At 58.2% G+C, this 25025-nt stretch overlaps 1 pseudogene; it reads left to right on the top strand.

Annotated features, from left to right (window-relative positions):
* LOC140119689 (protein mab-21-like 3) overlaps positions 1 to 25025 on the top strand; it is a 79981-nt pseudogene that overhangs the window by 11842 nt on the left and 43114 nt on the right.

The raw sequence follows: 25025 nt of genomic DNA, 5'->3' as shown, positions 1-25025 counted from the left end.
GTCTCCTGGTCTCCCGTGTAGTGGTCTCCTGGTGGGGTGGGGTTCTGTCCCGTGTAGTGGTCTCCTGGTGGTTTGGGGCTCTGTCTCGTGTAGTGGTCTCCTGATGGGGTGGGGTTTTGTCCCGTGTAGTGGTCTCCTGGTGGGGTGGGGTTCTGTCCCGTGTAGTGGTCTCCTGGTGGTTTGGGGCTCTGTCTCGTGTAGTGGTCTCCTGGTGGGGTTCTGTCTCGTGTAGTGGTCTCCTGGTGGGGTGGGGTTCTGTCCCGTGTAGTGGTCTCCTGGTGGGGTGGGGTTCTGTCCCGTGTAGTGGTCTCCTGGTGGTTTAGGGCTCTGTCTCGTGTAGTGGTCTCCTGGTGGGGGTGGGGTTCTGTCCCGTGTAGTGGTCTCCTGGTGGTTTTGGGCTCTGTCTCGTGTAGTGGTCTCCTGGTGGGGTGGGGTTCTGTCTCGTGTAGTGGTCTCCTGGTGGGGTGGGGTTCTGTCCCGTGTAGTGGTCTCCTGGTGGGGTGGGGTTCTGTCCCGTGTAGTGGTCTCCTGGTGGGGTGGGTTTCTGTCCCGTGTAGTGGTCTCCTGGTGGGGTGGGGTTCTGTCCCGTGTAGTGGTCTCCTGGTGGTTTGGGGCTCTGTCTCGTGTAGTGGTCTTCTGGTGTTTTGGGGCTCTGTCTCGTGTAGTGGTCTCCTGGTGGTTTGGGGCTCTGTCTCGTGTAGTGGTCTCCTGGTGGGGTGGGGTTCTGTCTCGTGTAGTGGTCTTCTGGTGGGGTGGGGTTCTGTCCCGTGTAGTGGTCTCCTGGTGGGGTGGGGTTCTGTCTCGTGTAGTGGTCTTCTGGTGGGGTGGGGTTCTGTCCCGTGTAGTGGTCTCCTGGTGGGGTGGGGTTCTGTCCCGTGTAGTGGTCTTCTGGTGGGGTGGGGTTCTGTCCCGTGTAGTGGTCTCCTGGTGGTTTGGGGTTCTGTCTCGTGTAGTGGTCTCCTGGTGGGGTGGGGTTCTGTCCCGTGTAGTGGTCTCCTGGTGGTTTGGGGTTCTGTCTCGTGTAGTGGTCTCCTGGTGGTGTGGGGCTCTGTCCCGTGTAGCGGTCTCCTGGTGGTTTGGGGCTCTGTCTCGTGTAGTGGTCTTCTGGTGGTTTGGGGCTCTGTCTCGTGTAGTGGTCCCCTGGTGGTTTAGGGCTCTGTCTCGTGTAGTGGTCTCCTGGTGGGGTGGGGTTCTGTCTCGTGTAGTGGTCTCCTGGTGGGGTGGGGTTCTGTCCCGTGTAGTGGTCTCCTGGTGGGGTGGGGTTCTGTCTCGTGTAGTGGTCTCCTGGTGGGGTGGGGTTCTGTCCCGTGTAGTGGTCTCCTGGTGGTTTGGGGTTCTGTCTCGTGTAGTGGTCTCCTGGTGGGGTGGGGCTCTGTCCCGTGTAGTGGTCTCCTGGTGGTTTGGGGCTCTGTCTCGTGTAGTGGTCTCCTGGTGGGAGGGGGTCTCCTGGTCTCCCGTGTACAGACGCTCTCTCTGTGGCAGGTGGATCCCGGAGTCCCCCCGATGGCTTCACGCTCAGGGTCGCCTTCGCGAGGCTCAGGGCGCTCTGATCTTTATGGGACGCTGGAACTGCTCCAAACCCAAACCCTTCTCCCTGACCCCCGGCAGAAGAGCGCAGCCCCCCAGGACAGTATCTGGAGCATATGTAGCAGTGCTGTGCTGCGCCGCCGGACACTGCTCATGATGTGGGCCTGGTAAGTCCTGTCTGTGGCACCAGGAGGGGGGGGGGGGGTTTCTGTGTGTGTGAAGGGTTTGTTGTGGGGGTGCTGTATGGGGGTGGGATGTGTGTGTGGTGGGTCTATGTGTTGGTGGGGGGGTCTATGTGTTGGTGGGGGAGGTCTGTGTGTTGGTGGGGGGGTCTGTGTGTTGGTGGGGAGGTCTGGTGTTGGTGGGGGGTCTGTGTGTTGGTGGGGGGGTCTGTGTGTTGGTGGGGGGGTCTGTGTGTTGGTGGGGGGGGTCTGTGTGTTGGTGGGGGGGTCTATGTGTTGGTGGGGGGGTCTATGTGTTGGTGGGGGGGTCTATGTGTTGGTGGGGAGGGTCTATGTGTTGGTGGGGGAGGTCTATGTGTTGGTGGGGGAGGTTTGTGTGTTGGTGGGGGAGGTCTGTGTGTTGGGTGGGGGGAGGTCTGTGTGTTGGTGGGGGAGGTCTGTGTGTTGGTGGGGGAGGTCTGTGTGTTGGTGGGGGAGGTCTGTGTGTTGGTGGGGGGAGGTCTGTGTGTTGGTGGGGGAGGTCTGTGTGTTGGTGGGGGAGGTCTGTGTGTTGGTGGGGGGTCTGTGTGTTGGTGGGGGGGTCTATGTGTGGGAAGGGTTTGTTGTGGGGGTGCTGTATGGGGGTGGGATGTGTGTGTGGGGGGGGTCTATGTGTTGGTGGGGAGGTCTGTGTGTCGGTGGGGGAGGTCTGTGTGTCCGTGGGGGGGTCTGTGTGTCAGTGGGGGGGTCGGTGTGTCAGTGGGGGGGGGTCAGTGTGTCAGTGGGGGGGGGTCTATGTGTCGGTGGGGAGGTCTGTGTGTCGGTGGGGGAGGTCTGTGTGTTGGTGGGGGAGGTCTGTGTGTCGGTGGGGGAGGTCTGTGTGTCGGTGGGGGAGGTCTGTTTGTTGGTGGGGGGGGGTCTGTGTGTTGGTGGGGGGAGTCTGTGTGTTGGTGGGGGGGTCTGTGTGTTGGTGGGGGGGTCTGTGTGTCGGTGGGGGAGGTCTGTGTGTCGGTGGGGGAGGTCTGTGTGTCGGTGGGGGAGGTCTGTGTGTCAGTGGGGGGGGAGGTCTGTGTGTCAGTGGGGGGGGGGTCTGTGTGTCAGTGGGGGGGGGGGTCTGTGTGTCAATGGGGGGGGGGGTCTGTGTGTCAGTGGGGGGGGGGGGTCTATGTGTCGGTGGGGGGGTCTGTGTGTGTGTGTGGGGGGTCTATGTGTCGTGGGGGGGGTCGATGTGTCGGTGGGGGGGTCTGTGTGTGTGTGTGGGGGGGTCTGTGTGTGTGGGGGTCTCTGGAGCTGCTCTTCATGCCCCTCCTGTCAGGTTTGTCTGCAGCCTCGTGTATTATGGGCTGACGCTCAGCACCGGAGACCTGGGAGGGAACGTCTACCTGAACCTGGCGCTGTCCGGCCTGGCAGAGGTCCCAGCGTATCCATTGTGCATGTATCTCATCAGTCATAGGAGGTAGGTGCTGGGGGCCTCATCCTGCCCCCTCATGGTCGCCCTGTGTCCTGCAGAAACTGATCTCTGTCTGTTGTGCTGAGGATTCGTCACTTTGTGTTTTGCAGCTTGGTCGGAGATTATCGCTATCGGCCTTCATGAGTCTGGGCGGAATCGCATGTCTGATTATTATGGCCGTACCTCAGACAAAAGGTATCGGGGGCCACAGCCCATCCCCCCTCACCACCACCAGCATGGAAAGGGGCCCCCCTCACCACCACCAGCATTGGGGGCCACCCCCCCCCCTCACCACCCCCAGCATGGAAAGGGGCCCCCCCCCCCCTCCACCACCCCCCAGCATGGAAAGGGGCCACCCCCCCCCCCTCACCACCCCCAGCATGGAAAGGGGCCACCCCCCCCCCTCACCACCCCCAGCATGGAAAGGGGCCCCCCCCCCCCTCACCACCACCAGCATTGGGGGCCACCCCCCCCCCCTCACCACCCCCAGCATGGAGAGGCCCCCTCACCACTGCTTGCATGATGGGGGTCACACCCCAACCCCCCCCCCCCCCTCACCACCACCACCACCACCACCATGGGGGGGGTCTGGGAATAACGTTGTATGATATAAGTAATTACTAGAATTTTATCACACAAAATAAATATTGATACAAAAGAAGAACAGAACTCAGAGCCCATCTCCATGCTGGAAGCCCCAGGCACCGCCCATCTCCATGCTGGAGGACCCAGCCACCGCCCATCTCCATGCTGGAAGCCCCAGCCACCGCCCATCTCCATGCTGGAAGCCCCAGCCACCACCCATCTCCATGCTGGAAGCCCCAGCCACCACCCATCTCCATGCTGGAAGCCCCAGCCACCGCCCATCTCCATGCTGGAAGCCCCAGCCACCGCCCATCTCCATGCTGGAAGCCCCAGCCACCGCCCATCTACATGCTGGAAGACCCAGCCACCGCCCATCTCCATGCTGGAAGCCCCAGCCACCACCCATCTCCATGCTGGAGGACCCAGCCACCGCCCATCTCCATGCTGGAAGCCCCAGCCACCGCCCATCTCCATGCTGGAGGACCCAGCCACCGCCCATCTCCATGCTGGAAGCCCCAGCCACCGCCCATCTCCATGCTGGAAGCCCCAGCCACCGCCCATCTCCATGCTGGAAGCCCCAGCCACCACCCATCTCCATGCTGGAAGCCCCAGCCACCACCCATCTCCATGCTGGAAGCCCCAGCCACCGCCCATCTCCATGCTGGAAGCCCCAGCCACCGCCCATCTCCATGCTGGAAGCCCCAGCCACCGCCCATCTACATGCTGGAAGACCCAGCCACCGCCCATCTCCATGCTGGAAGCCCCAGCCACCACCCATCTCCATGCTGGAGGACCCAGCCACCGCCCATCTCCATGCTGGAAGCCCCAGCCACCGCCCATCTCCATGCTGGAGGACCCAGCCACCGCCCATCTCCATGCTGGAAGCCCCAGCCACCGCCCATCTCCATGCTGGAAGCCCCAGCCACCACCCATCTCCATGCTGGAAGCCCCAGCCACCGCCCATCTCCATGCTGGAAGCCCCAGCCACCACCCATCTCCATGCTGGAAGCCCCAGCCACCACCCATCTCCATGCTGGAGGACCCAGCCACCACCCATCTCCATGCTGGAGGACCCAGCCACCACCCATCTCCATGCTGGAGGACCCAGCCACCACCCATCTCCATGCTGGAAGCCCCAGCCACCGCCCATCTACATGCTGGAAGCCCCAGCCACCGCCCATCTCCATGCTGGAAGCCCCAGCCACCGCCCATCTCCATGCTGGAAGCCCCAGCCACCGCCCATCTCCATGCTGGAAGCCCCAGCCACCGCCCATCTCCATGCTGGAAGCCCCAGCCACCGCCCATCTCCATGCTGGAAGCCCCAGCCACCGCCCATCTCCATGCTGGAAGCCCAGCCACCACCCATCTCCATGCTGGAAGCCCCAGCCACCGCCCATCTCCATGCTGGAAGCCCCAGCCACCGCCCATCTCCATGCTGGAAGCCCCAGCCACCGCCCATCTCCATGCCGGAAGCCCCAGCCACCACCCATCTCCATGCTGGAAGCCCCAGCCACCACCCATCTCCATGCTGGAAGCCCCAGCCACCGCCCATCTCCATGCTGGAAGCCCCAGCCACCGCCCATCTCCATGCTGGAAGCCCCAGCCACCGCCCATCTCCATGCCGGAAGCCCCAGCCACCGCCCATCTCCATGCTGGAAGCCCCAGCCACCGCCCATCTCCATGCTGGAAGCCCCAGCCACCACCCATCTCCATGCTGGAAGCCCCAGGCACCACCCATCTCCATGCTGGAAGCCCCAGCCACCACCCATCTCCATGCTGGAAGCCCCAGGCACCGCCCATCTCCATGCTGGAGGACCCAGCCACCACCCATCTCCATGCTGGAAGCCCCAGCCACCACCCATCTCCATGCTGGAGGACCCAGGCACCACCCATCTCCATGCTGGAGGACCCAGGCACCACCCATCTCCATGCTGGAGGACCCAGGCACCACCCATCTCCATGCCGGAGGACCCAGCCACCACCCATCTCCATGCTGGAGGACCCAGCCACCACCCATCTCCATGCTGGAGGACCCAGGCACCGCCCATCTCCATGCTGGAGGACCCAGGCACCGCCCATCTCCATGCTGGAGGACCCAGGCACCGCCCATCTCCATGCTGGAGGACCCAGCCACCGCCCATCTCCATGCTGGAGGACCCAGCCACCGCCCATCTCCATGCTGGAGGACCCAGCCACCGCCCATCTCCATGCTGGAGGACCCAGCCACCGCCCATCTCCATGCTGGAGGACCCAGCCACCGCCCATCTCCATGCTGGAGGACCCAGCCACCGCCCATCTCCATGCTGGAGGACCCAGCCACCGCCCATCTCCATGCTGGAGGACCCAGCCACCGCCCATCTCCATGCTGGAGGACCCAGCCACCGCCCATCTCCATGCTGGAGGACCCAGCCACCGCCCATCTCCATGCTGGAGGACCCAGCCACCGCCCATCTCCATGCTGGAGGACCCAGCCACCGCCCATCTCCATGCTGGAGGACCCAGCCACCGCCCATCTCCATGCTGGAGGACCCAGCCACCGCCCATCTCCATGCTGGAGGACCCAGCCACCGCCCATCTCCATGCTGGAGGACCCAGCCACCGCCCATCTCCATGCTGGAGGACCCAGCCACCGCCCATCTCCATGCTGGAGGACCCAGCCACCGCCCATCTCCATGCTGGAGGACCCAGCCACCGCCCATCTCCATGCTGGAGGACCCAGCCACCGCCCATCTCCATGCTGGAGGACCCAGCCACCGCCCATCTCCATGCTGGAGGACCCAGCCACCGCCCATCTCCATGCTGGAGGACCCAGGCACCGCCCATCTCCATGCTGGAGGACCCAGGCACCGCCCATCTCCATGCTGGAGGACCCAGGCACCGCCCATCTCCATGCTGGAGGACCCAGGCACCGCCCATCTCCATGCTGGAGGACCCAGGCACCGCCCATCTCCATGCTGGAGGACCCAGGCACCGCCCATCTCCATGCTGGAGGACCCAGGCACCGCCCATCTCCATGCTGGAGGACCCAGGCACCGCCCATCTCCATGCTGGAGGACCCAGGCACCGCCCATCTCCATGCTGGAGGACCCAGGCACCGCCCATCTCCATGCTGGAGGACCCAGGCACCGCCCATCTCCATGCTGGAGGACCCAGGCACCGCCCATCTCCATGCTGGAGGACCCAGGCACCGCCCATCTCCATGCTGGAGGACCCAGGCAGCGCCCATCTCCATGCTGGAGGACCCAGGCAGCGCCCATCTCCATGCTGGAGGACCCAGGCAGCGCCCATCTCCATGCTGGAGGACCCAGGCAGCGCCCATCTCCATGCTGGAGGACCCAGGCAGCGCCCATCTCCATGCTGGAGGACCCAGGCAGCGCCCATCTCCATGCTGGAGGACCCAGGCAGCGCCCATCTCCATGCTGGAGGACCCAGGCAGCGCCCATCTCCATGCTGGAGGACCCAGGCAGCGCCCATCTCCATGCTGGAGGACCCAGGCAGCGCCCATCTCCATGCTGGAGGACCCAGGCAGCGCCCATCTCCATGCTGGAGGACCCAGGCAGCGCCCATCTCCATGCTGGAGGACCCAGGCAGCGCCCATCTCCATGCTGGAGGACCCAGGCAGCGCCCATCTCCATGCTGGAGGACCCAGGCAGCGCCCATCTCCATGCTGGAGGACCCAGGCAGCGCCCATCTCCATGCTGGAGGACCCAGGCAGCGCCCATCTCCATGCTGGAGGACCCAGGCAGCGCCCATCTCCATGCTGGAGGACCCAGGCAGCGCCCATCTCCATGCTGGAGGACCCCGCCACCGCCCATCTCCATGCTGGAGGACCCCGCCACCGCCGGTCTTCCAGCACGAGGATGGGGGGTGGCCGGGTCTTCCAGCACGAGGATGGGGGGTGGCCGGGTCTTCCAGCACGAGGATGGGGGGTGGCCGGGTCTTCCAGCACGAGGATGGGGGGTGGCCGGGTCTTCCAGCACGAGGATGGGGGGTGGCCGGGTCTTCCAGCACGAGGATGGGGGGTGGCCGGGTCTTCCAGCACGAGGATGGGGGGTGGCCGGGTCTTCCAGCACGAGGATGGGGGGTGGCCGGGTCTTCCAGCACGAGGATGGGGGGTGGCCGGGTCTTCCAGCACGAGGATGGGGGGTGGCCGGGTCTTCCAGCACGAGGATGGGGGGTGGCCGGGTCTTCCAGCACGAGGATGGGGGGTGGCCGGGTCTTCCAGCACGAGGATGGGGGGTGGCCGGGTCTTCCAGCACGAGGATGGGGGGTGGCCGGGTCTTCCAGCACGAGGATGGGGGGTGGCCGGGTCTTCCAGCACGAGGATGGGGGGTGGCCGGGTCTTCCAGCACGAGGATGGGGGGTGGCCGGGTCTTCCAGCACGAGGATGGGGGGTGGCCGGGTCTTCCAGCACGAGGATGGGGGGTGGCCGGGTCTTCCAGCACGAGGATGGGGGGTGGCCGGGTCTTCCAGCACGAGGATGGGGGGTGGCCGGGTCTTCCAGCACGAGGATGGGGGGTGGCCGGGTCTTCCAGCACGAGGATGGGGGGTGGCCGGGTCTTCCAGCACGAGGATGGGGGGTGGCCGGGTCTTCCAGCACGAGGATGGGGGGTGGCCGGGTCTTCCAGCACGAGGATGGGGGGTGGCCGGGTCTTCCAGCACGAGGATGGGGGGTGGCCGGGTCTTCCAGCACGAGGATGGGGGGTGGCCGGGTCTTCCAGCACGAGGATGGGGGGTGGCCGGGTCTTCCAGCACGAGGATGGGGGGTGGCCGGGTCTTCCAGCACGAGGATGGGGGGTGGCCGGGTCTTCCAGCACGAGGATGGGGGGTGGCCGGGTCTTCCAGCACGAGGATGGGGGGTGGCCGGGTCTTCCAGCACGAGGATGGGGGGTGGCCGGGTCTTCCAGCACGAGGATGGGGGGTGGCCGGGTCTTCCAGCACGAGGATGGGGGGTGGCCGGGTCTTCCAGCACGAGGATGGGGGGTGGCCGGGTCTTCCAGCACGAGGATGGGGGGTGGCCGGGTCTTCCAGCACGAGGATGGGGGGTGGCCGGGTCTTCCAGCACGAGGATGGGGGGTGGCCGGGTCTTCCAGCACGAGGCTGGGGGGTGGCCGGGTCTTCCAGCACGAGGCTGGGGGGTGGCCGGGTCTTCCAGCACGAGGCTGGGGGGTGGCCGGGTCTTCCAGCACGAGGCTGGGGGGTGGCCGGGTCTTCCAGCACGAGGCTGGGGGGTGGCCGGGTCTTCCAGCACGAGGCTGGGGGGTGGCCGGGTCTTCCAGCACGAGGCTGGGGGGTGGCCGGGTCTTCCAGCACGAGGCTGGGGGGTGGCCGGGTCTTCCAGCACGAGGCTGGGGGGTGGCCGGGTCTTCCAGCACGAGGCTGGGGGGTGGCCGGGTCTTCCAGCACGAGGCTGGGGGGTGGCCGGGTCTTCCAGCACGAGGCTGGGGGGTGGCCGGGTCTTCCAGCACGAGGCTGGGGGGTGGCCGGGTCTTCCAGCACGAGGCTGGGGGGTGGCCGGGTCTTCCAGCACGAGGCTGGGGGGTGGCCGGGTCTTCCAGCACGAGGCTGGGGGGTGGCCGGGTCTTCCAGCACGAGGCTGGGGGGTGGCCGGGTCTTCCAGCACGAGGCTGGGGGGTGGCCGGGTCTTCCAGCACGAGGCTGGGGGTGGCCGGGTCTTCCAGCATGAAGATGGGTGGTCACCGATATGGATGCTCTAAAGGAAATTGGAATAAGGTTCATGAGAATCTGGCACATTCTACTTTGGTTGTTTGGTCTTGATAAAAGTGCCTCAGGTGCTGCCTGTAGACGGGTCCTTGAGAGACGGATACCACAGTGGTCTGGATTGGGCTTGGATACCGGAGGGGTTGTCAGCGGAGGCGCAGACTATCGTGAGGTTTGCAGTAAAGAGTTGCGTTATTTGGTCTCTCAGGGACACAACGCGTTTCGGAGTCAGCTGCAACTCCATCAAGTGAAAAGAGACGGAGAATCTAGAAAATGAACTGCAAAAGAAAATCCATAAATATTCATGAACAATCTGCAGATCCATAAAATGAATGAGAATATAAAGAATCCACAGAAAGTCCCTAAATCTAGAAATGTCCATAAAATATAGAAATACACAGAAACAATAGTAATAATAATAATGTTACAGGAAAAATATTAAACACACAAATGCTGTAAATATCTCCCAAAATGCATAAAGGAAGAAACACGGAGCTGAAGGTAATAATCCAGGAGGTTATCCGTGCATTCAGCGGCTGTTACAAGGAGCCGCAGGTTATTAATTCTCCACAGATTTACTTGTGTACATTTCTATTTTTAGGGATTTTCTGTGGATTCTTTAAATTCTCCTGTATTTTATGGATCTGTTCATGAATATTTTCCACATCTTTATGGATTTTCTTTTGCATTTTATTTTTTTAGATTCTCCGTCTCTTTTCCCTTGATGGAGTCGCAGTTGACTCCGAAATGCGTTGTGTCCCTGAGATGCAAAATAACGTGACTTTTTACTGCGAACCTCGCAATGGTCTGACCTCCTGCGCCTCGGCCGACAGCCCCTCCGGTATCCATGTAATAAAAGGAAATGAATTATGTACTAATCACACAATGTGATTACAGATCTCAGCAGAGAATCTGGAGAGAATCTGGAGACCCCAGGGCAGATAATAATGGTACTAGAGACCCCAGAGCAGAGACTAATAGTACTGGAGACCCTAGAGCAGAGAATAATGTTATTGGAGACCCCAGAGCAGAGAATAATGTTATTGGAGACCCCAGAGCAGAGAATAATGTTATTGGAGACCCCAGAGCAGAGAATAATGGTACTGGAGACCCCAGAGCAGAGAATAATAGTACTGGAGACCCCAGAGCAGAGAATAATAATACTGGAGACCCCAGAGCAGAGAATAATAATACTGTAGACCCCAGAGCAGAGAATAATAATACTGGAGACCCCCAGAGCAGAGAATAATAATACTGGAGACCACAGATCAGACAATAATAGTACTGGAGACCCGAGAGCAGAGAATAATAATACTGGAGACCCCAGAGCAGAGAATAATAGTACTGGAGACCCCAGAGCAGAGAATAATAGTACTGGAGACCCGAGAGCAGAGAATAATAGTACTGGAGACCACAGATCAGACAATAATAGTACTGGAGACCCGAGAGCAGAGAATAATAATACTGGAGACCCCAGAGCAGAGAATAATAATACTGTAGACCCCAGAGCAGAGAATAATAGTACTGGAGACCCGAGAGCAGAGAATAATAGTACTGGAGACCACAGATCAGACAATAATAGTACTGGAGACCCCAGAGCAGATAATACTGGCGACCCCTGAGCAGATGGTGATAGTACCGGAGACCCCAGAGCAGATGGTGATAGTACCGGAGACCCCAGAGCAGATGGTGATAGTGCCGGAGACCCCAGAGCAGATGGTGATAGCGCCGGAGACCCCAGAGCAAACGATGATAGCGCCGGAGACCCCAGAGCAGACGATGATAGCGCCGGAGACCCCAGAGCAGACGATGATAGCGCCGGAGACCCCAGAGCAGACGATGATAGCGCCGGAGACCCCAGAGCAGACGATGATAGCGCCGGAGACCCCAGAGCAGACGATGATAGCGCCGGAGACCCCAGAGCAGACGATGATAGCGCCGGGGTCCGCAGAGCAGACGATGATAGCGCCGGGGTCCCCAGAGCAGACGATGATAGCGCCGGGGTCCGCAGAGCAGACGATGATTGCGCCGGAGACCCCAGAGCAGACGATGATAGCGCCGGGGTCCGCAGAGCAGACGATGATAGCGCCGGGGTCCGCAGAGCAGACGATGATAGCGCCGGGGTCCGCAGAGCAGACGATGATAGCGCCGGGGTCCGCAGAGCAGACGATGATAGCGCCGGGGTCCCCAGAGCAGACGATGATAGCGCCGGGGTCCGCAGAGCAGACGATGATAGCGCCGGGGTCCGCAGAGCAGACGATGATAGCGCCGGGGTCCGCAGAGCAGACGATGATAGCGCCGGGGTCCGCAGAGCAGACGATGATAGCGCCGGGGTCCGCAGAGCAGACGATGATAGCGCCGGGGTCCCCAGAGCAGACGATGATAGCGCCGGGGTCCGCAGAGCAGACGATGATAGCGCCGGGGTCCGCAGAGCAGACGATGATAGCGCTGGGGTCTCCAGAGCAGACGATGATAGCGCCGGGGTCTCCAGAGCAGACGATGATAGCGCCGGGGTCCGCAGAGCAGACGATGATAGCGCCGGGGTCCGCAGAGCAGACGATGATAGCGCCGGGGTCTCCAGAGCAGACGATGATAGCGCCGGGGTCTCCAGAGCAGACGATGATAGCGCCGGGGTCCGCAGAGCAGACGATGATAGCGCCGGGGTCCGCAGAGCAGACGATGATAGCGCCGGGGTCCGCAGAGCAGACGATGATAGCGCCGGGGTCTCCAGAGCAGACGATGATAGCGCCGGGGTCTCCAGAGCAGACGATGATAGCGCCGGGGTCCGCAGAGCAGACGATGATAGCGCCGGGGTCCGCAGAGCAGACGATGATAGCGCCGGGGTCCGCAGAGCAGACGATGATAGCGCCGGGGTCTCCAGAGCAGACGATGATAGCGCCGGGGTCTCCAGAGCAGACGATAATGGTGCTGGAAAGATGATAATAGTACTGGGAGACCCCAGTAACAGCTGCCCTGTCCTTCGCCTCTCGCTCTGAGCACTGCACTGCCCTGCGTCCTAATGGTGAAATATATGACCAGCGTTAGGAGATACCGGGAGAGGTGAGGACTTGTCAGATGTACTCGCCATTATCCCACCTCCTGCACCAATCAGTGATGACTGTGCTCGGGTAGGCTGCAGGCGGTGTAACCCTGGCTTAGTGCGAGCCTGCTGAGCCCTCCTGCTCCCCTCTGATGTTGTGTTCTCTCCTTACAGGTTGGGGGCGCTGGTTGAATAGTCAGACGTTATCGCTGCTGGGGAAGCTCTGTATAAGCGCCGCATTTAACATTGTCTATATCTATACATCAGAGCTGTATCCCACCACTATCAGGTACGGCTTGTACCTGTGCACTATGGGGTTCGTCTTGTACCCACCCACTATGGGGTCATTATGGGCTGGGCTTGTGCCTGGCCACCACTGGGTCACTATGGGGTACGGCTTTTATCTGGTCACTGTCTGTTCACAGTTCCGCCTCCTGGTGCATCATGGGATTTTATGTATTTGCAGGAACGTGGGGATGGGCGTCTGTTCTATGGTCTCTCGTTTTGGAGGAATCATCGCTCCCTTTGTTCCTGGCCTGGTTCGTGTCTATTATATTCTCTTGATCCCGGTGCTGAGTGATGGATATTAGTGACGGCTGATGTCTCTCCGCAGCGCTCCGTCCACTGGTCTCTCCCGTATGTGGTGTTTGGTTCCTCGGGGATCAGCGCTGGACTCCTCAGCCTCCTGTTACCTGAGACTCTGCACTGTCCTCTGCCGGAGACTCTGAGTGACCTGCAGGCGTCCACGTACCGCCCCCTGGAGGAGGAGTCATGTCTGCTGAGCGAGGACACGGCACAGGTCAGAGGATGCTAGGGACATATGACCCCTATGGATGGAGCTGAATATTAGGCTACATATATGAGAGCAAGGCCTCCGAGACATCACTTCTCCTCATTCCCCGATATCAGGGAGGTCAGAGGTGCAACAAGAGGGGCCTTGATGGATGAGGCAAAATGGGATAACGGTTGTAGTCACCCAGGGTAAGTCACAGGTGGAGTTCTACCTCCCCTGTAGTTATGGGACTACAGGGGAGACGGATGGATAGCAGGGACACGCACGGCTGATTCCTGCTGTAACTTTGGGGTGTAGAAAGTGTTTCTCCAGGTCATTGTGTTATTCTGGACCCCTGATGCCTCTGTCACTTCTCTCCAATCTCTTTAGAGTGAACCCAGAAACATAGCAAATATCTCCAGCGAGGAGGAGGAAGAGCTCTGACCACATGCCTCTAGATACAGAGGAACACTGGAATATGGAGGGGATAGCCTTGGGGTGCAGGTTCTCCAGATGACGCAAGACCACACTCACAGCTGCCTGTTCTCCTGGCTCTGGCCACCCCTCTGTCACTGTCCCGCTCCCCTGGCTCTGGCCTCTCCTTTGCTCCTCTGGCTCCCGCCTCTTTTCTGTCGCTATCCCGCTCCCCTGGGTCTAGCTCGGACGCTCCCCTGGCTCTGGCCTCTCCTCGGACACCCCCCTTGGTTCTAGCTTCTCCTCGGACGCTCCCCGGGCTCCGGCCTCTCTTCCGTCGCTGTCCCGCTCCCCTGGCTCTGGCCTCTCCTCGGACCCTCCCCTGTGTATGGCCTCTCCTGGGACGCTCCCCTGGCTCTGGCCTCTCCTGGGACGCTCCCCTGGCTCTGGCCTCTCCTGGGACACTCCCCTGGCTCTGGCCTCTCCTGGGACGCTCCCCTGGCTCTGGCCTCTCCTGGGACGCTCCCCTGGCTCTGGCCTCTCCTGGGACGCTCCCCTGGCTCTGGCCTCTCCTGGGACGCTCCCCTGGCTCTGGCCTCTCCTGGGACGCTCCCCTGGCTCTGGCCTCTCCTGGGACGCTCCCCTGGCTCTGGCCTGTCCCCGGTCGCTCCCCTGGCTCTGTCCTGTCCCCGGTCGCTCCCCTGGCTCTGGCCTGTCCCCGGTCGCTCCCCTGGCTCTGGCCTGTCCCCGGTCGCTCCCCTGGCTCTGGCCTCTCCTGGGACGCTCCCCTGGCTCTGGCCTGTCCCCGGTCGCTCCCCTGGCTCTGGCCTCTCCTCGGACGCTCCCCTGGCTCTGGCCTCTCCTCGGACGCTCCCCTGGCTCTGGCCTCTCCTCGGACGCTCCCCTGGCTCTGGCCTCTCCTCGGACGCTCCCCTGGCTCTGGCCTGTCCCCGGACGCTCCCCTGGCTCTGGCCTGTCCCCGGTCGCTCCCCTGGCTCTGGCCTCTCCTCGGACGCTCCCCTGGCTCTGGCCTCTCCTCGGACGCTCCCCTGGCTCTGGCCTCTCCTCGGACGCTCCCCTGGCTCTGGCCTGTCCCCGGACGCTCCCCTGGCTCTGGCCTGTCCCCGGTCGCTCCCCTGGCTCTGGCCTGTCCCCGGTCGCTCCCCTGGCTCTGGCCTCTCCTCGGACGCTCCCCTGGCTCTGGCCTCTCCTCGGACGCTCCCCTGGCTCTGGCCTCTCCTCGGACGCTCCCCTGGCTCTGGCCTCTCCTCGGACGCTCCCCTGGCTCTGTCCCGCTATCCACTGGCGCCACATTTTGCACTTTGTCTTCTCTTGTGTTGTATTCCTCTGGTGGTGCTGGTCTCGAGGGTTGTAGCCTGGTGGTGGGTGCTGTGTTACATACATCCTGTGATGGCGCATCTTATTTCATGTAACAAGTTATAACATACAAAGTGACTGTGGGAAACCTGTGACACAGGTTTTTGCACTTCTGTACAGGACGCTCCTCCTCTGCAACGCGTGGCCACATAAGTGACTTGTACTGCAGCTGCCTGATCCCTGCCTTGCGTGTTTCTACCTGCACAGAGCATCACAACCCCTACTCCTGCCCCTTGTCCTCCTCACCTGTCTTTTGTACTATTCCTCTGCTGTTGCCCCTCCCGTCCTCTCCTTCTCCCCTTTTTCCCCCTCTCCTCTTTCTCTGCTCTCTCTCCACTTCTCCTGCCCTCTCTCCTCTTCCTCTGCTCCTGCCCTCTCTCCTCTTCCTCTGCTCCTGCCCTCTCTCCTCTACCTCTGCCCCTGCCCTCTCTTCCTCTGCTCTTGCCCCCTCTCTTCTTCCACTGCTCTTGCCCCCTCTCTTCTTCCTCTGCTCTTGCCCCCTCTCCTCTTCCTCTGCTCTTGCCCCCTCTTCTTCCTCTGCTCTTGCCCCCTCTCTTCTTCCTCTGCTCTTGCCCCCTCTCTTCTTCCTCTGCTCTTGCCCCCTCTCTTCTTCCTCTGCTCTTGCCCCCTCTCTTCTTCCTCTGCTCTTGCCCCCTCTCTTCTTCCTCTCCCCATCGCAATGTTTATAAACGTTTTAATGTTTGTTGCTATAAAAACAAACCCTCAGCTGTCATCAGCCTCGGTCATGTGACCACTTACTGCACAGTTTAACCCAGGTTATCATTTTCCTGGTGCCGTAGTTTTACTGTTTCTGTAACGGGGTCTTGGTTTTCACAGGAGGAGCGGTTTTTATTCTCTCCTTTTGTAAGGAACTTTTGGAATTATTTTGGGGAAATGAACAGAAAACACCATTTTGCCTTGTTTTTTGTGTTTTATGGTGAGTGGTGATAAACCATGTGACCTGCAGGCCACGCCCTCACAGTGAAGATTTATATACTTTATTGTATTACATTACTTTTATAAAGTAAATAAAGTTTAAAAAATGCAGAGAGTTCTTGTTTTCCTGTATCTTGTGCTTATACGGGGGATTTTATGGACATGACTCGCCTATCATTATGTAATATGCCATGGAGCCTCTGCCCCCCTGTACATCTGATTGTGAAAAGTAGTGAACATCAGTCATGATGATGTGATAGGACCAAAGTGTTAGACATGAGAGCAAAAGATTCAGGTTATGGAGGATATGACCTTTTGATCTTTGGACAAAGCAGAGGCAGGGAGTTACCTGGAGATGAGGGAGGAGGTGCAGCACAGGGGAGGTCTGTTTGTAAGAGGGAACCCCAATAAAACATTTGGCTATTTCCAGACCTCGGGCTGAGCACTAAGGATCCCCGACACCAAGGGAAATAGGACAAGACCTAGGGCTAGTCCATAAGGAACCCCATCATCATGGGCAGAGGAGAAGACATAGAAATAAAGAGCCTTACTTTGGACAGACATTTTCAGAAATGTTGGGTTTTGGTGGTAGTGATAGTCGGTGCTTATCCAAGACTTCTATGTTCTCAGCTGCATGTTTGATCAGGACTGTATCCAAAAGTGTCTTGGACACCACTTTGAAGGGACGCAGTCTTGGATGTAGTCTAGGACATTTCTTTGGTGGGACGCAGTCTAGGACACCTTGGAGGTTAGATGCCGTCTTGGACACCACTTTGAAGGGACGCAGTCTTGGATGTAGTCTAGGACATTTCTTTGGTGGGACGCAGTCTAGGACACCTTGGAGGTTAGATGCCGTCTTGGACACCACTTTGAAGGGACGCAGTCTTGGATGTAGTCTAGGACACTTCTTTGGTGGGACGCAGTCTAGGACACCTTGGAGGTTAGATGCCGTCTTGGACACCACTTTGAAGGGACGCAGTCTTGGATGTAGTCTAGGACATTTCTTTGGTGGGACGCAGTCTAGGACACCTTGGAGGTTAGATGCCGTCTTGGACACCACTTTGAAGGGACGCAGTCTTGGATGTAGTCTAGGACATTTCTTTGGTGGGACGCAGTCTAGGACACCTTGGAGGTTGGATGCCGTCTTGGACACCACTTTGAAGGGACGCAGTCTTGCATGTAGTCTAGGACATTTCTTTGGTGGGACGCAGTCTAGGACACCTTGGAGGTTGGATGCCGTCTTGGACACCACTTTGAAGGGACACAGTCTTGGATGTAGTCTAGGACACTTCTTTGGTGGGACCCAGTCTAGGACACCTTGGAGGTTGGATGCCGTCTTGGACACCACTTTGAAGGGACGCAGTCTTGGATGTAGTCTAGGACACTTCTTTGGTGGGACGCAGTCTAGGACACCTTGGAGGTTGGATGCCGTCTTGGACACCACTTTGAAGGGACGCAGTCTTGGATGTAGTCTAGGACATTTCTTTGCTGGGACGCAGTCTAGGACACCTTGGAGGTTGGATGCCGTCTTGGACACCACTTTGAAGGGACGCAGTCTTGGATGTAGTCTAGGACACTTCTTTGGTGGGACCCAGTCTAGGACACCTTGGAGGTTGGATGCCGTCTTGGACACCACTTTGAAGGGAAGCAGTCTTGGATGTAGTCTAGGACACTTCTTTGGTGGCACACAGTCTTAGGACACCTTGGTGGTTACATACATTCTCTCCTTACACATACCAGAAATGTATTATCCTGTAGAGAGAACTAACTGGTATTTAGTGATGAACTGTTACTGTGTGAGGTTCAGTCTTATGGATTTAGTCATCTGATAGACCACTGTGGGTCTCCGTGCAGGTGGGGCTGTACCATCCATTACAGCTTCCAGTTCAAATATTACAGCATCCTTTCATAATCTCAGACAGTCTCCCAATGGCAGGATATGTCTCTAAGGACAGGACTGCTATCTTCCTCCATGTTCTCCCCTATGACAAATCACCAGTCCAATGTTATTAGGGCTCCCACTTCCGCCTGAACACCATTTTGTCTCATAACCTTCGGAGGGGTCTGTAGAGGGTTGTAGAGGCAGTTCTTAGCTCCTGCCTTTGCCATGGATGACTCTCTGGTTTAATTCTCAATAGCCCAAGCTGCATTTCTTTTCCACATGATGTTCAGGAGAAGTAACAGAAGAAGGATGATGAACCCTTCTGTGACCTCAGCTGGTGGAACTATTTGATTGCAAAAACACTTTTCATCCATTAAAAGCAAAATAAATGAAATTCGTATGTAAATGTCCTCTTATAAGCAACAAAAAGCAAAGAGCTGAGGCGAATTGTTCCTTTATTCAGTAAAGTCTCAAAACAGATTGTTTTTGGATAACATCATCTTCAAATGCAGAGACGTGAAGGGAGTGGTGACTCTTCCGACTTCTCTTATTACCGAACCTGAAGTCTCTTAACAGAAGTGACCTCACAGATGGAATCTAGAACAACCTCACCGATCTACCTGCAACCGTGAAGGTGTCTTCATCGATGTACATGTAACCAGGAAGCTGCCCTCACGGATCTACCTTTAACCAGGAAGGTGTCCTCACCGATCTACCTGCAATAAGGAAGGTGTCCTCACCCATCTACCTGCAACCGTGAAGTTGTCTTCATCGATGTACATGTAACCAGGAAGGTGTCCTCACCGATCTACCTGCAACCGTGAAGGTGTTTTCATCGATGTACATGTAACCAGGAAAGTGTCCTCACCGATCTACCTGCAACCGTGAAGTTGTCTTCATCGATGTACATGTAACCAGGAAGGTGTCCTCACCGATCTACCTGCAACCGTGAAGGTGTCTTCATCGATGTACATGTAACCAGGAAAGTGTCCTCACCGATCTACCTGCAACCGTGAAGTTGTCTTCATCGATGTACATGTAACCAGGAAGGTCTCCTCACCAATCTACCTTTAACCAGGAAGGTGTCCTCACCGATCTACCTTTAACCAGGAAGGTGTCCTCACCGATCTACCTACCTTTAACCATGGATCTACCTGTAACCAACTTGTAATAAGGAAGGTGTTCTCAACAAACAAGGGACTGCAGTGTCTGGGTGTACATACAGTAGCCTGCTCAGGTTGGTGATCCTCATCATATTGGGTACTGCAGTAAAATTAAAGAACCAATCACAGAATTAAAGTAAAATCTGTATAAACTGTTAATTTCCATAGAAAATCTGCCCCCCTCCCCACTACACAATTTTTTATAAACCTATGTCAAGGAGAACTTGACTGCAACATGTCCAGGTCATGGGTGCTGGAGCGTGGGGAGGGGAGCGGTAAAACAATGATTGTGTTGGATGTTTATAGTAAATACATAGATGACAAGGGCATTGTAGCGTCAACAAGCTGGAACATGAGGGAGGTGCCCCAGGCTCTGGCATTGATTAGTGCACTTATCCCAGGAGACTGCTGCCCAGAGTGGCTCACCAGGGGATCATGAGTAGAGAACTGGCCGTGGGGACACCAGGAGCTGCACCAGGAGCTGAAGATGAAGGGGATCACAGAGGAAGAGCTACATAATTTCCTCATCAATACGGTACAACCCTTGTGTGAGTGTACAATCCTTGAATGAGTGAAAAACCCTACAACCCTTGAGTAAGTGTAGCCTGGATAAGGATGAACCTTATATCTCATATACTATTCCCAAATGTGCAATCAATGTCTAAGGTGAAGGGACCTCCAGATATAATAAACCCTACTTCATCCTCTTCATCCTCCATTGATATGTCTGCAGCCCCTACCCCCTATGCTTCACCCTCTCCAACCATCCCTGATCTATGTGCTGCCTCCTGCCCTTCACCCTCTCCAACCATCCCTGATCTATCTGCTGCCTCCTGCCCTTCACCCTCTCTAACCATCCCTGATCTATCTGCTGCCTTCTGCCCTTCGCCCCCTCTCCAACCATCCCTGATATATCTGCTGCCTCCTGCTCTTCTCCCTCTCCAACCATCCCTGATCTATATGCTGCCTCCTGCCCTTCACCCTCTCCAACCATCCCTGATCTATCTGCTGCCTTCTGCCCTTTGCCCCCTCTCCAACCATCCCTGATCTATCTGCTGCCTTCTGCCCTTCACCCTCTCCAACCATCCCTGGTCTATCTGCTGCCTCCTGCCCTTCACCCTCTCCAACCATCCCTGGTCTATCTGCTGCCTCCTGCCCTTCACCCTCTCCAACAATCCCTGATCTATCTGCTGCCTCCTGCTCTTCTCCCTCTCCAACCATCCCTTATCTATGTGCTGCCTCCTGCCCTTCACCCTCTCCAACCATCCCTGATCTATCTGCTGCCTCCTGCCCTTCACCCTCTCCAACCATCCCTGATCTATGTGCTGCCTCCTGCCCTTCATCCTCTCCAACCATCCCTGATCTATCTGCTGCCTCCTGTCCTTCACCCTCTCCAACCATCCCTGATCTATCTGCTGCCTCCTGCCCTTCACCCTCTCCAACCATCCCTGATCTATCTGCTGCCTCCTGCCCTTCACCCTCTCCAACCATCCCTGATCTATTTGCTGCCTCCTGCCCTTCACCCTCTCCAACCATCCCTGATCTATCTGCTGCCTCCTGCTCTTCTCCCTCTCCAACCATCCCTGGTCTATATGCTGCCTCCTGCCCTTCACCCTCTCCAACCATCCCTGATCTATCTGCTGCCTTCTGCCCTTCACCCTCTCCAACCATCCCTGGTCTATCTGCTGCCTCCTGCCCTTCACCCTCTCCAACCATCCCTGGTCTATCTGCTGCCTCCTGCCCTTCACCCTCTCCAACAATCCCTGATCTATCTGCTGCCTCCTGCTCTTCTCCCTCTCCAACCATCCCTGATCTATCTGCTGCCTCCTGCCCTTCACCCTCTCCAACCATCCCTGATCTATGTGCTGCCTCCTGCCCTTCATCCTCTCCAACCATCCCTGATCTATCTGCTGCCTCCTGCCCTTCACCCTCTCCAACCATCCCTGATCTATCTGCTGCCTCCTGCCCTTCACCCTCTCCAACCATTCCTGATCTATCTGCTGCCTCCTGCCCTTCACCCTCTCCAACCATCCCTGATCTATCTGCTGCCTCCTGCCCTTCACCCTCTCCAACCATCCCTGATCTATCTGCTGCCTCCTGCCCTTCACCCTCTCCAACCATCCCTGATCTATCTGCTGCCTGCTGCTCTTCTTCCTCTCCAACCATCCCTGATCTATCTGCTGCTTCCTGCCCTTCGTCCTCTACAACCATCCCTGATCTATATGCTACCTCCTGCCTTTCACCCTCTCCAACCATGCCTGGTCTATCTGCTGCCTCCTGCCCTTCACCCTCTCCAACCATCCCTGATCTATCTGCTGCCTTCTGCCCTTCACCCTCTCCAACCATCTCTGATCTATCTGGTGCCTCCTGCCCTTCACCCTCTCCAACCATCCCTGATCTATCTGCTGCTTCCTGCTCTTCTCCCTCTCCAACCATCCCTGATCTATCTGCTGTATCCTGCCTTTCACCCTCTCCAACCATCCCTGGTCTATCTGATGTCTCCTGTTCTTCTCCCTCTCCACCCATCCCTGATCTATCTGCTGCCTCCTGCTCTTCTCCCTCTCCAACCATCCCTGATCTATCTGCTGCATCCTGCCTTTCACCCTCTCCAACCATCCCTGGTCTATCTGATGTCTCCTGCTCTTCTCCCTCTCCACCCATCCCTGATCTATCTGCTGCCTCCTGCTCTTCTCCCTCTCCAACCATCCCTGATCTATGTGCTGCCTCCTGCCCTTCACCCTCTCCAACCATCCCTGTTCTATCTGCTGCCTCCTGCCCTTCACCCTCTCCAACCATCCCTGATCTATCTGCTGCCTCCTGCCCTTCACCCTCTCCAACCATCCCTGATCTATCTGCTGCCTCCTGCCCTTCACCCTTTCCAACCATCCCTGATCTATCTGCTGCCTCCTGCCCTTCACCCTTTCCAACCATCCCTGGTCTATCTGCTGCCTTCTGCCCTTCGCCCCCTCTCCAACCATCCCTGATCTATGTGCTGCCTCCTGCCCTTCATCCTCTCCACCCATCCCTGATCTATGTGCTGCCTGCTGCCCTTCACCATCTCCAACCATCCCTGATATATCTGCTGCCTCCTGCTCTTCTCCCTCTCCAACCATCCCTGATCTATATGCTGCCTCCTGCCCTTCACCCTCTCCAACCATCCCTGATCTATCTGCTGCTTCCTGCTCTTCTCCCTCTCCAACCATCCCTGATCTATCTGCTGTATCCTGCCTTTCACCCTCTCCAACCATCCCTGGTCTATCTGATGTCTCCTGTTCTTCTCCCTCTCCACCCATCCCTGATCTATCTGCTGCCTCCTGCTCTTCTCCCTCTCCAACCATCCCTGATCTATCTGCTGCATCCTGCCTTTCACCCTCTCCAACCATCCCTGGTCTATCTGATGTCTCCTGCTCTTCTCCCTCTCCACCCATCCCTGATCTATCTGCTGCCTCCTGCTCTTCTCCCTCTCCAACCATCCCTGATCTATGTGCTGCCTCCTGCCCTTCACCCTCTCCAACCATCCCTGTTCTATCTGCTGCCTCCTGCCCTTCACCCTCTCCAACCATCCCTGATCTATCTGCTGCCTCCTGCCCTTCACCCTCTCCAACCATCCCTGATCTATCTGCTGCCTCCTGCCCTTCACCCTTTCCAACCATCCCTGATCTATCTGCTGCCTCCTGCCCTTCACCCTTTCCAACCATCCCTGGTCTATCTGCTGCCTTCTGCCCTTCGCCCCCTCTCCAACCATCCCTGATCTATGTGCTGCCTCCTGCCCTTCATCCTCTCCACCCATCCCTGATCTATGTGCTGCCTGCTGCCCTTCACCATCTCCAACCATCCCTGATATATCTGCTGCCTCCTGCTCTTCTCCCTCTCCAACCATCCCTGATCTATATGCTGCCTCCTGCCCTTCACCCTCTCCAACCATCCCTGGTCTATCTGCTGCCTCCTGCCCTTCACCCTCTCCAACCATCCCTGGTCTATCTGCTGCCTCCTGCCCTTCACCCTCTCCAACAATCCCTGATCTATCTGCTGCCTCCTGCTCTTCTCCCTCTCCAACCATCCCTTATCTATTTGCTGCCTCCTGCCCTTCACCCTCTCCAACCATCCCTGATCTATCTGCTGCCTCCTGCCCTTCACCCTCTCCAACCATCCCTGATCTATCTGCTGCCTCCTGCCCTTCACCCTCTCCAACCATCCCTGATCTATCTGCTGCCTCCTGCCCTTCACCCTCTCCACCCATCCCTGATCTATCTGCTGTATCCTGCCCTTCATCCTCTCCAACCATCCCTGATCTATCTGCTGCCTCCTGCCCTTCACCCTCTCCAACCATCCCTGATCTATCTGCTGCCTCCTGCCCTTCACCCTCTCCAACCATTCCTGATCTATCTGCTGCCTCCTGCCCTTCACCCTCTCCAACCATCCCTGATCTATCTGCTGCCTCCTGCCCTTCACCCTCTCCAACCATCCCTGATCTATCTGCTGCCTCCTGCCCTTCACCCTCTCCAACCATCCCTGATCTATCTGCTGCCTCCTGCCCTTCACCCTCTCCAACCATCCCTGATCTGTCTGCTGCATCCTGCCCTTCACCCTCTCCAACCATCCCTGATCTATATGCTGCCTTCTGCCCTTCACCCTCTCCAACCATCCCTGATCTATCTGCTGCCTTCTGCCCTTCGCCCCCTCTCCAACCATCCCTGAACTATGTACTGCCTCCTGCCTTTCACCCTCTCCAACCATCCCTGATCTATCTGCTGCCTTCTGCCCTTCACCCTCTCCAACCATCCCTGGTCTATCTGCTGCCTCCTGCCCTTCACCCTCTCCAACCATCCCTGGTCTATGTGCTGCCTTCTGCCCTTCACCCTCTCCAACTATTCCTGATCTATCTGCTGCCTCCTGCCCTTCACCCTCTCCAACCATCCCTGATCTATCTGCTGCCTCCTGCCCTTCACCCTCTCCAACCATCCCTGATCTATCTGCTGCCTCCTGCCCTTCACCCTCTCCAACCATCCCTGGTCTATCTGCTGCCTCCTTCCCTTCACCCTCTCCAACCATCCCTGGTCTATCTGCTGCCTCCTGCCCTTCACCCTCTCCAACCATCCCTGGTCTATCTGCTGCCTCCTGCCCTTCACCCTCTCCAACAATCCCTGATCTATCTGCTGCCTCCTGCTCTTCTCCCTCTCCAACCATCACTGATCTATCTGCTGCCTCCTGCCCTTCACCCTCTCCAACCATCCATGATCTATGTGCTGCCTCCTGCCCTTCACCCTCTCCACCCATCCCTGATCTATGTGCTGCCTCCTGCCCTTCACCATCTCCAACCATCCCTGATATATCTGCTGCCTCCTGCTCTTCTCCCTCTCCAACCATCCCTGATCTATATGCTGCCTCCTGCCCTTCACCCTCTCCAACCATCCCTGGTCTATCTGCTGCCTCCTGCCCTTCACCCTCTCCAACCATCCCTTATCTATTTGCTGCCTCCTGCCCTTCACCCTCTCCAACCATCCCTGATCTATCTGCTGCCTCCTGCCCTTCACCCTCTCCAACCATCCCTGATCTATCTGCTGCCTCCTGCCCTTCACCCTCTCCAACCATCCCTGATCTATTTGCTGCCTCCTGCCCTTCACCCTCTCCAACCATCCCTGATCTATCTGCTGCCTTCTGCCCTTCACCCTCTCCAACCATCCCTGGTCTATCTGCTGCCTCCTGCCCTTCACCCTCTCCAACCATCCCTGATCTATGTGCTGCCTCCTGCCCTTCATCCTCTCCAACCATCCCTGATCTATCTGCTGCCTCCTGTCCTTCACCCTCTCCAACCATCCCTGATCTATCTGCTGCCTCCTGCCCTTCACCCTCTCCAACCATCCCTGATCTATCTGCTGCCTCCTGCCCTTCACCCTTTCCAACCATCCCTGATCTATCTGCTGCCTCCTGCCCTTCACCCTTTCCAACCATCCCTGATCCATCTGCTGCCTCCTGCCCTTAACCCTTTCCAACCAT

The sequence above is a fragment of the Engystomops pustulosus genome, chromosome 2, assembly GCF_040894005.1.
Source record: "Engystomops pustulosus chromosome 2, aEngPut4.maternal, whole genome shotgun sequence".
NCBI lineage: Eukaryota > Metazoa > Chordata > Amphibia > Anura > Leptodactylidae > Engystomops > Engystomops pustulosus.
This window is presented reverse-complemented; position numbering and strand designations above follow the sequence as displayed.